This window comes from Lutra lutra, chromosome 4 (genome assembly GCF_902655055.1).
Source record: "Lutra lutra chromosome 4, mLutLut1.2, whole genome shotgun sequence".
Taxonomy (NCBI): Eukaryota; Metazoa; Chordata; class Mammalia; order Carnivora; family Mustelidae; genus Lutra; species Lutra lutra.
In genome coordinates, this window is record NC_062281.1 from 192,055,119 (window position 1) to 192,063,568 (window position 8,450).

The 8,450-nt window shown below is 47.3% G+C and overlaps 1 protein-coding gene across 1 annotated transcript in view; it reads left to right on the forward strand.

Annotated features, from left to right (window-relative positions):
• Positions 1-8,450, forward strand: part of RERE (arginine-glutamic acid dipeptide repeats) — a 445,015-nt gene that overhangs the window by 400,545 nt on the left and 36,020 nt on the right.

Genomic DNA, 8,450 nt, shown 5'->3' on the forward strand with positions numbered 1-8,450 from the left:
CTCCTTTTATTACGCCAGGATCCGAATTCCTTCGTCCTCCGTGTGTTGTCCTGGTCGAGTCCCTCGATGACACAAGGTATCTGGGCTGTGCCCCCCTTCGCAGAGGCTCTTCGGACAGCGTAGGCGGCACCCCCACCTGGCCGTCCGCGTCTCCCGCCGGGCGCTCCAGCGGAGCTCCTCTGGACCATTGTCCTCCGTCCCTGCCAGCGGCCTCAGGCGCCCAAGGTATCGCCTGTCCGTCTCCCTGGCCTTCTCCTGCACCCGCCGGCGGGCGCGTGTGTTAACTCGGTGCACGCTTCCTGGCATAACCAAAAGTCACATTTAGGTTTTGTTTATTTTCTTGAGTTTAGCACATCTTAAGACCAACCCTCATTTCCCGCAGCGAGCGAGCTGCCGGCAGGGTTTCAGAGGCGTCCCCCGTACGGCTGCGCGCCCCGACTGACCCTCAGCGAGGCCGCGCGGGCCCTGGAGCGCCCGAGCAAAGACTTCGGCGCCGAACTGCGGCGTGATCGCGTGGGAACCGGCGGGCTCTTCCCTTGCTGCACAGACCATTCGCTGTAGTCCCTCCCCCGAACCTCCCAGGAGTCGTGTCCGTGCTTGTCATCTTGGCACCGGGCAGCCCCGAAGCCCGCGCCTCGCGTTTCGGCGAGCCTCGTTGGGGGTGAAGCCCGTGGGGTTCCGCAGACGCGCCGCCGCGTCCCCCCGCCCGTCTGCGCCCGCGGCTCTTGGACCCGCCCAAGCCCGACGGGCAGAGTCCTCTCCGCTCGCGAACGGAAGGTGGGAGATGGGCCATTCGTGGGCGAAACTGGAAGCGCTGGTGCTTGCTGTCACTTTTCCACGTCGGTCTTCTGCCTTTCACGGAGCCTTTCCTCTCCCGCCCCTTGCACGTTGGTGGGAGAGGACCCCAGCAACACGCTCTGCCCGAGAGTGCCCTGACAGGAGTGTGGCGGTTCCCTCGTGTCCCCATGGCCGCACCTGGTGGCTGTACCGGTCCGGTCCAGAGTAAGATGTCCAGCTTTTCCTCCTTACCATTGCTGGACAACCCGGGGCATGATCAGAGGCTCTGGAGCTGAGCCACACAACCGCTGTCTTGCGTAAGTAAGCACTTGGCCTTGCGTCAGGCTGACCGTTTCCTGTTCTCAGATGCTGGACTCCCTCTGCTGGTCTCCAGGCCACTGGCGCTTCCTTCAGACCGCGTGGCTCTGCATTCACGAGGACACGGTCCGGTTCCCCAAGCCTTTCGCTGTGTATGTTGCAAAGAAAAACAACCTGCCTATGGGAAAATGATTTCAGTTCTCGGGCAGGGGTGGCAAGGAGTGCATGTGATGGAGGTCCCTTCTAGTGCCATTCCCCTACCTCACATCCTGCCCCTAAAATATTCCAAGGCATTTTAACTCGTTCGGGGTGCCCCCAAGTCCAGCATTTCTCTGCTTGATTGTCGGTCCTTACACTTGATTTCTCTCACCGCCAGCCCTGCTCTCTGCTCAGCCTCCACCTCCCCCCAGTGCTCACGGCCAGGGGCATTTTTTATAGCACACAGAACCTTTAAACCAAAAAAAGTACGTTGCTTAGAACAAAATGAATCTCTTTTCTGCTTTTATTTTGAAAAGTCCTCCTTGTTGTTTAATGTGGAGGACATTCGTGCTGAAAGCCTGTTCCAAGTAGGCATTTGTGCATCCCAGAGGAACTTTTGATTTATTTCCTTAACTCTGCCCTCCTTTCTCTATGGTTCAGAAACCTTTAATGGTCTGTGAAGCTCTGAGACTTCAGTGCAAAACAGTAGTCGTTTTAAGAACCCCTCCTACTATATAAAAGGCCTGCCAGTTTCCACATGCTGGGTTTTTGACTCCCTGACAGGCTGACCTCTCACAAATTTTGGTTGTACAGCAGGGCATCCAGGGTTGGGGCCTTGATAATGGTTTTGTGAAATATTTTTTCTCCTCTCCCTCTCTTTGAAAAGTTGTAATGAGAATTCCGGGCTCTTGGCCAGCCCGTGGGATGTGATATGGTAGAAATGTTTCTGGTGCCCTTTGTTACTGTTCAGCTTTGATTAGGTTTATTTCCCGTAAGCTTAATTTTGCTCCCCTCCCTCCCCTTTTTTATGGCTCAGGAGGTTCGCTGAGCCAAGGTTATGTATTTTATTACGCAAGCTTCTGCGGCCTTACAGAGCCACTGCACTGGGCCTTTGTGGCAGAAAGACGAGGGGAAGCCACTTCCCTCACATCCTTGCATTTCTTCTTGCGAAGGCTGCCTTCTCCTGATCGTGCCTGCTCGTGGAAGGCTGTGACCAGCCCTGTAGGCTGTGTGGCTTGCCCCTGTGTCTTCTACTCGGGGCATTCCAGGAAACCATTGTACGGCATGTCTTGAGATTTTGAAGTTAGAAATCATGGTAGACCTCCCTCTCTGGGGTCTCTGCCTGGTGGAGGGAGGAGGTGGGGTGCCTGCAGAGCAGCAGTCAGCAAACAGTGATACTCCTTTGATCTTTCTTGTGGTTCTCCATTTCTAAAGGAAGAAGTGGTTGCAGCTTTAAAAAGTTTTCTAATACTGTTTTGACTTTGTATTTATAGCTCTTTTCATCCTTGTAGGTGAGAACACTCTGCAGACATTTCCTAAGTCCTCCTAATGCCTGTGAGGGTCCTGTGGTTCTTGCACAAGCTCAGGGGCAAACTGAGGCGCAGTGACACTAAAGGGGCCCTTGGTCACAGGCATCATCTAGGTCGGGAGTGGGAATGCGCCAAGATCAGAGCCTAATTAGTACGGGTGCTTGGGTTTGGGGCCATGCTTGCTTTTTATAGGAGGAAAGTGAGATGTTATTGTTGTAGAAGTTCTTTATTCACAGTAGGACTCCTTGGCTAACAAACCGTGAAGAAGCATAAGCACATGTAACTCTTTTGTGTCCAAGAGCTGTTGAGACATGGGCTCTGGTGTGCTACTGGCGGGGGTGACGGGGTGCAGTGAGCTTGTCAACTCTGTTTTGAATTTGGGCATAGACAGTAGACCTGATGTTGAATTCAGATCCAGAAGCTGAGATCAGAGCTTGTGCCATTGCAGAACTGATTCCCCAGACTCCAAGCCGAGGGGTTGTGATGGGAGCTGTGTCCCTGGGAACAGAAGTCAGGGTGTCGAGGGTCACTCAGCTTCTCTCTGCTGGTAGTTCTGTGCCTTCTCGAGTATCATTCTGGCTCTTAGGACTGGCTTAAAGGCTTTTGCTAACTGAGTAGCTAATGGAATGGCCTTCCTTTAGGCACACAGAGAGAGGGGAAGTTGTCCCTGGTGCCTTTTTGGAGCAGAATAATACATACTAAAGTGGTACATATTATTTACCACTTTGAGCACTCCTTCCTCAATTTTGTCCCTGTTTTCTCTGGGTTCTCACCGCCTGCTTTTGGCTGCACCTCGTCAGCTCTAAACCAGTTGAGCCTCTCATCCTTCTTGCTGTGCTCGTGCAAGCTTTCTTTTGAAGGTTGTTGGGTTTTTACTCTCCTTGTTTAGAAACACAGATGTCTTACATCTACACAGAATTTTGGAAATAAACCTATTTACAGAAAGATCCATGCAAGTTTGACATTGTTTCCTCAAAGCACCTTGTTCTCAGTCCTTAGCAGATACACTGCTCTTCTGAGTCATATACCCCTCCACCTTTTTCTTCCTTCAGCCTCAAGTGTCCTCAAATGCCTGCGCAGCTGAGCAGGAAATAAGGTTCCTTTTTTCCCTAAACTAGTCTTGCAAACAAGGCCAAAGAGGAAATTGCTCATTCTTTGGTATTATTAAGTTTATTTTTAGTGTCCTAGTACTTGATTTATTTTGGAGGAAGCAGAGGGATAAAATGCAGTATCTTACTAAGGGAAATACTGGATACTGTATCTGAAACATTATTACTAAGTTAATAAATTTTTCATGATGAGTGCTTTCTGACTGGCGTGTGTGCGCATGCGTGTCTATGTGTTTAATCTAATGGCTGGTCACTCAGCAGACATTCACTGAGTTCCTGGTGTGGAAGACTTTTCAGGTAGATGATGAAGATGTACCAAAGGCCCCTGTAATGGGTTTTCCAGTTTACAGAACAGTATCTCACATTTTATTCTCTTTCTTCTTCATGACCACCTCTGAAGCAGTTAGGTGACAGCGGCCCAGCGCTGGGACGTGGGTGGTTTGTCATCACTCTTCCTTGCTCATCCCTCCTGTAAGCACTGTGCTACTGAACCTTTCTCTTCCCTCGTGAGATCTCATGAGCGATGAGTTTGTCAGCTTCGCAGTAGCCCCTTCTTCCTTCTCACATAAAATTGCTGGCAAAAGGACACGTGCACGAGTTCTTGCTCCGTTCTCCCCTGTCCTTGGACAAGTTACTCTGTTGCTGTGTTTTTAGTCTTCTCATCTGTAACATGGGCATACTATGACCTAATCCTATGATATTCGTGAGGATTAATTGAGTATGGGCGTACCTTGTGCTACCGGGCTTCGCAGACACTGTAGTTTTTACAGATTGAAGGTTCAAGACTTGATGAGTGCAGGAAGGAAATGCAGGTGTGGTGGGAGCAGCGGGAGAGCTAGAGTCAGAGGCAGAGCCTGGAGATGGGACCGAATCCCTGCAGTCCCGGGGTAAGACTTGAACTTCTTAGTGACGCGTGAAAAGAAGTGGTTTCTTGAGATGGAATGTACTCCTGATGAAGATGCTGTGAAGACTGTTGAAATGACAGCAAAGGATTGAGAACGAGGCCGAGACTTGGCGGATAGAGTGGCAGCGGGGTCTGAGAGGATTAGCTCTGACTGTGAAAGCAATTCTGCTGTGACTACAAAGCTGTCAGACAACTCTGCGTGCTACAGAGAAATTGTTCGTGAAAGGAAGGGTCCATCAATGCGGCAAACTTCATTGTTGTCTTGTTGTGAGGAGATCGCCACGGCCACGCCAGCCTTCAGCACCCACCACCCTGAGCAGTCCGCGGCCACTGCATCGAGACAAGACCCTCCACCAGCAGAAAGGTTATGACTCGCTGAAAGCTCCGGTGATGGTTAGCACTTTCGAGGAATGAAGTATTTTTAAGGACGGTATATATGTGTTGTTGTTTTAGACATTGTGCTTTTGCACGCTTAAGAGAAGAATATAGTGTAAATGTAACTTCATGGGAATGAAATGAAATGTTACTGGGAAACCAGACAGTTCGTTATCGTGATACTCACTTTATTGTGGTGGTCTGGAACTGAACCCGTCATATCTGAGGTATGCCTCTACTTGATGGTCAGAACCATCATATACACCAGTACGTATATGTAGTTGTGAAACCTAAAATATTTTGAGGGCCTGAAAAGCAAAAAAAATCTTACTCAAAATTTTACAGCTTAAAATTGTATACAGTATGTTTGGCTAATTTTGGGGGGTGGGGGTGTTATTTACAATCCAGATTTCTGTTACACTCCTCAAATAATACCAGCCAGGGAAACTCCATGTAACTGTATAACTGCCCAAAAATGAATTGTGTGAATTTATGGTCTGTCTTGCCTGTGAAGTTAGAGTGCTGAAATTAGAAGTTGAAATTTGGAATTTAGAATGTTAAAAAAAAATGGAATTGATTTGGTCTTCCCAAAGTATCAGTCCAATCTCTCCATCTTGCTGTTTTCAAGCTGTTAGGGTTTTTTATTAGAGAAAACAGGGGCTTTCCTTGGCCTGTGCTGCAGAGGATTCCTGCTGTGTGAGTCACCAGGTGGACATGTGTGGAAGACTGGGCCTTCAGCCTGTTAGCTGACGCTTCTAATGGCACTCCAGATTATAAACAGAGCAAATGAAGGCGATTTTAAAAGATATTCTTAAATTTTAATACATTTTCTGGAGGTATTTTAAACTCTAGTTTACATAGTCTTCATTTTTACCAGGACACTACCAGTAAATCCGTAAGTAATTTGATGCCACCAAACTATGATTGATTAAATTGTCTCTGGTTTACTCAGTTGCCTGGTTCTGGCTGCATCAGACTTGAGGGTTATTGTTTTCTGTGGCCTGTGCTGTTCAAGTGATGTCCATACCAGAAGTAAGTAAGTAAGTAAGTCTTGTTTGTCCTTAGTTCCCTCTGTTGAGAGGGACCCAGGATGCCAATAATACAGAACATTCTGTATCATTATCAAAGCATGTGGACCTGTTAGGGCCAGAAATCAACCCCATTTCATGAGTACCACTAAACGAGACATGGGGAAGGGGAAGTATTCACCTAGAGCAATTCAGCACGTTTTTAGATTGTGTCACCAAGACACAGGAAGTCCGCTAAGCCAGGGCTTGCTGTTCTCATTCTGTGGTTCCCATTGGAAGAGCCCCAGAGTTGCAGACGCTGTCGCTCAGGCCTCACCAAACAGGACGCTGCCTCTTCCTTGGCATTTATTTCTTTAGTGGGGATGGAGGTAAGAAGCATTATGTTTGTGTCCTTCCAGAGGAACTTAAGCCTGAAAACCTCAGAAATGTCTGGAAAGGTAAGATACAAAGTAATGCAAAGCATAGGATAATAGGTAGCAAGCAGTATCATCTTGGGTAAGTTGAATGTCCTGTCACTTAGGGACTAGTTATGTGGAAGTCATGTCTGAGTCTGTCCCTGTTCCTTACCGCACACCGCTCCTCATGCTCCACACTTGTCCTTATCTTCTGTAGCGCACATCTTCATTGGGTGGTACAAACTGTGTTCTTGACCAGGCTCTACATGGTTGAGAATTTTACATTATTTCTCTGAAAGGGAAGCCCTTGAAAATGATCACAGAGATGGCACGTTGCGCCCACGGCAGCTGCGTTTCTGTGCAGGTCACTTGCATGGATCAGAGTGCTGCTTCACAAGCGGCCGAGACTCTCCTCACAGATATCCCTGCAGGCTTTGTAATTTTCCAGACCGGATTGTCCAGCCGATGGGAGTGTTTTCACGACATTCTTGCAGCAGATGTTTACTTGTGCACTGGCCTCACAGATGCTGGCCGACCCCGGGAGGGTCTCCGAATCCCTTGTAGATGGACTCCGGCGCTAATGTGAATCATGACTACTCTGTTACCGTAATTAGAGCTACTGAAGGAGGATGGGGTGATGTGGACTGTGTTCAAAGCAGGTGTTCAGTGTTGACAGGGAAGAGCAAATGTTTTATCTTTGCTGTTGAGTTTTTAGAAAGCTGGAAATGAAAAGTGAGAGCCGGGGAGAGGAGAAAGGGCGCTCCTTAAGCTCGTTACATATATTGAGTATCCAGGTTAGGTAAAAATACTAGGCTAGAAAGATCAAAGAATTTAGTTAGAGTAGACTTTTTTGATTTTTCATTTGAATGCTATTTTGCTGATTGCTGTTTTTTACAATCCCCTCTGTAAGATTTTTTTATCTCAAAAGAATGAGGCATTATGTTTAACTTGTAATCTTTGAAACATATAAATGGTTTTTAAGGTAATTTCCTAAAAGGTAAGTCAAGTTGGTGTTGGATTCTCCTATAATCATTCATAAATATTTATTGATAGTCTACATAATGCTGAACATGGTGTGAAATGCTAGAAGTATGTATCATTCCACAAAAAATAGATTTCCTGGTTCATGGAAAATTTAAATCTATGAGGAAGACAGAGTAAAGGAATAATCCCTCAAGTATGTAGTTATAAATCCTGCTAAGTGCTATAAAAGAAAAGTACTGGATGTATAACAGGGACCTAACTGCAATAAAGGAGTCTGAGGATGTTTTGTTTAAATTACGACCCCAGAGATGAGGGAAGGGTGGACTCAGGAGAGTACCCAGGCCACGCTGGGACCAGTGTGTATGGAGGCCCTGGAATAGGATGACCTTGAAACTCAGGTGGAACTAAAAGAAAATAAGTGTGTGGAGCTGTACAGAGCAAAAGGAGACTAGTGAGCACCGAGGTAGAGGTGATGGGGACCAGTCAGTCTGATCGGGGTGACCTTGCAGGAGCCAACAGTAGTGATAACCTGTTCGGAGGGCCTCAGCTGTGTCAGGCTCTGTTCTGGGGCCTTTACGTGCGTTGATTCGTTGGCCTCATAGGTAAGAGGCTATGTACCTTGCCCAAGTTTATAAAGTAGCATAGCCAGGATTTGATCGCAGACAGCTTGGCTTTAGAATCCGTACCCTTTTTAAAAAAGAATTTTATTTATTTATTTGAGAGAGAGAGCGAGCGACAGATAGCACAAGCTAGGAGGCAGAGGGAGAAGCAGACTCCCTGCTGAGCAGGGAGCCCGATGTGGGACTTGATCCCCGGGCCCTGGAATCATGACTTGAGCCGAAGGCAGACGCTTCATGGGCTGAGCCACCCAGGAGCCCCTAGAATCCATATTCTTAAACACCTCATTATGTTTTTATGTGGAGAAACATGATAAGCCATTAAAGAATTTTCGAACAGATAAGCTATATCAGATTTGTTTTATAAATATATATGAAGGTATGTATTTACACTATATTACAATATATATAACAAATTTATACATACACATATGT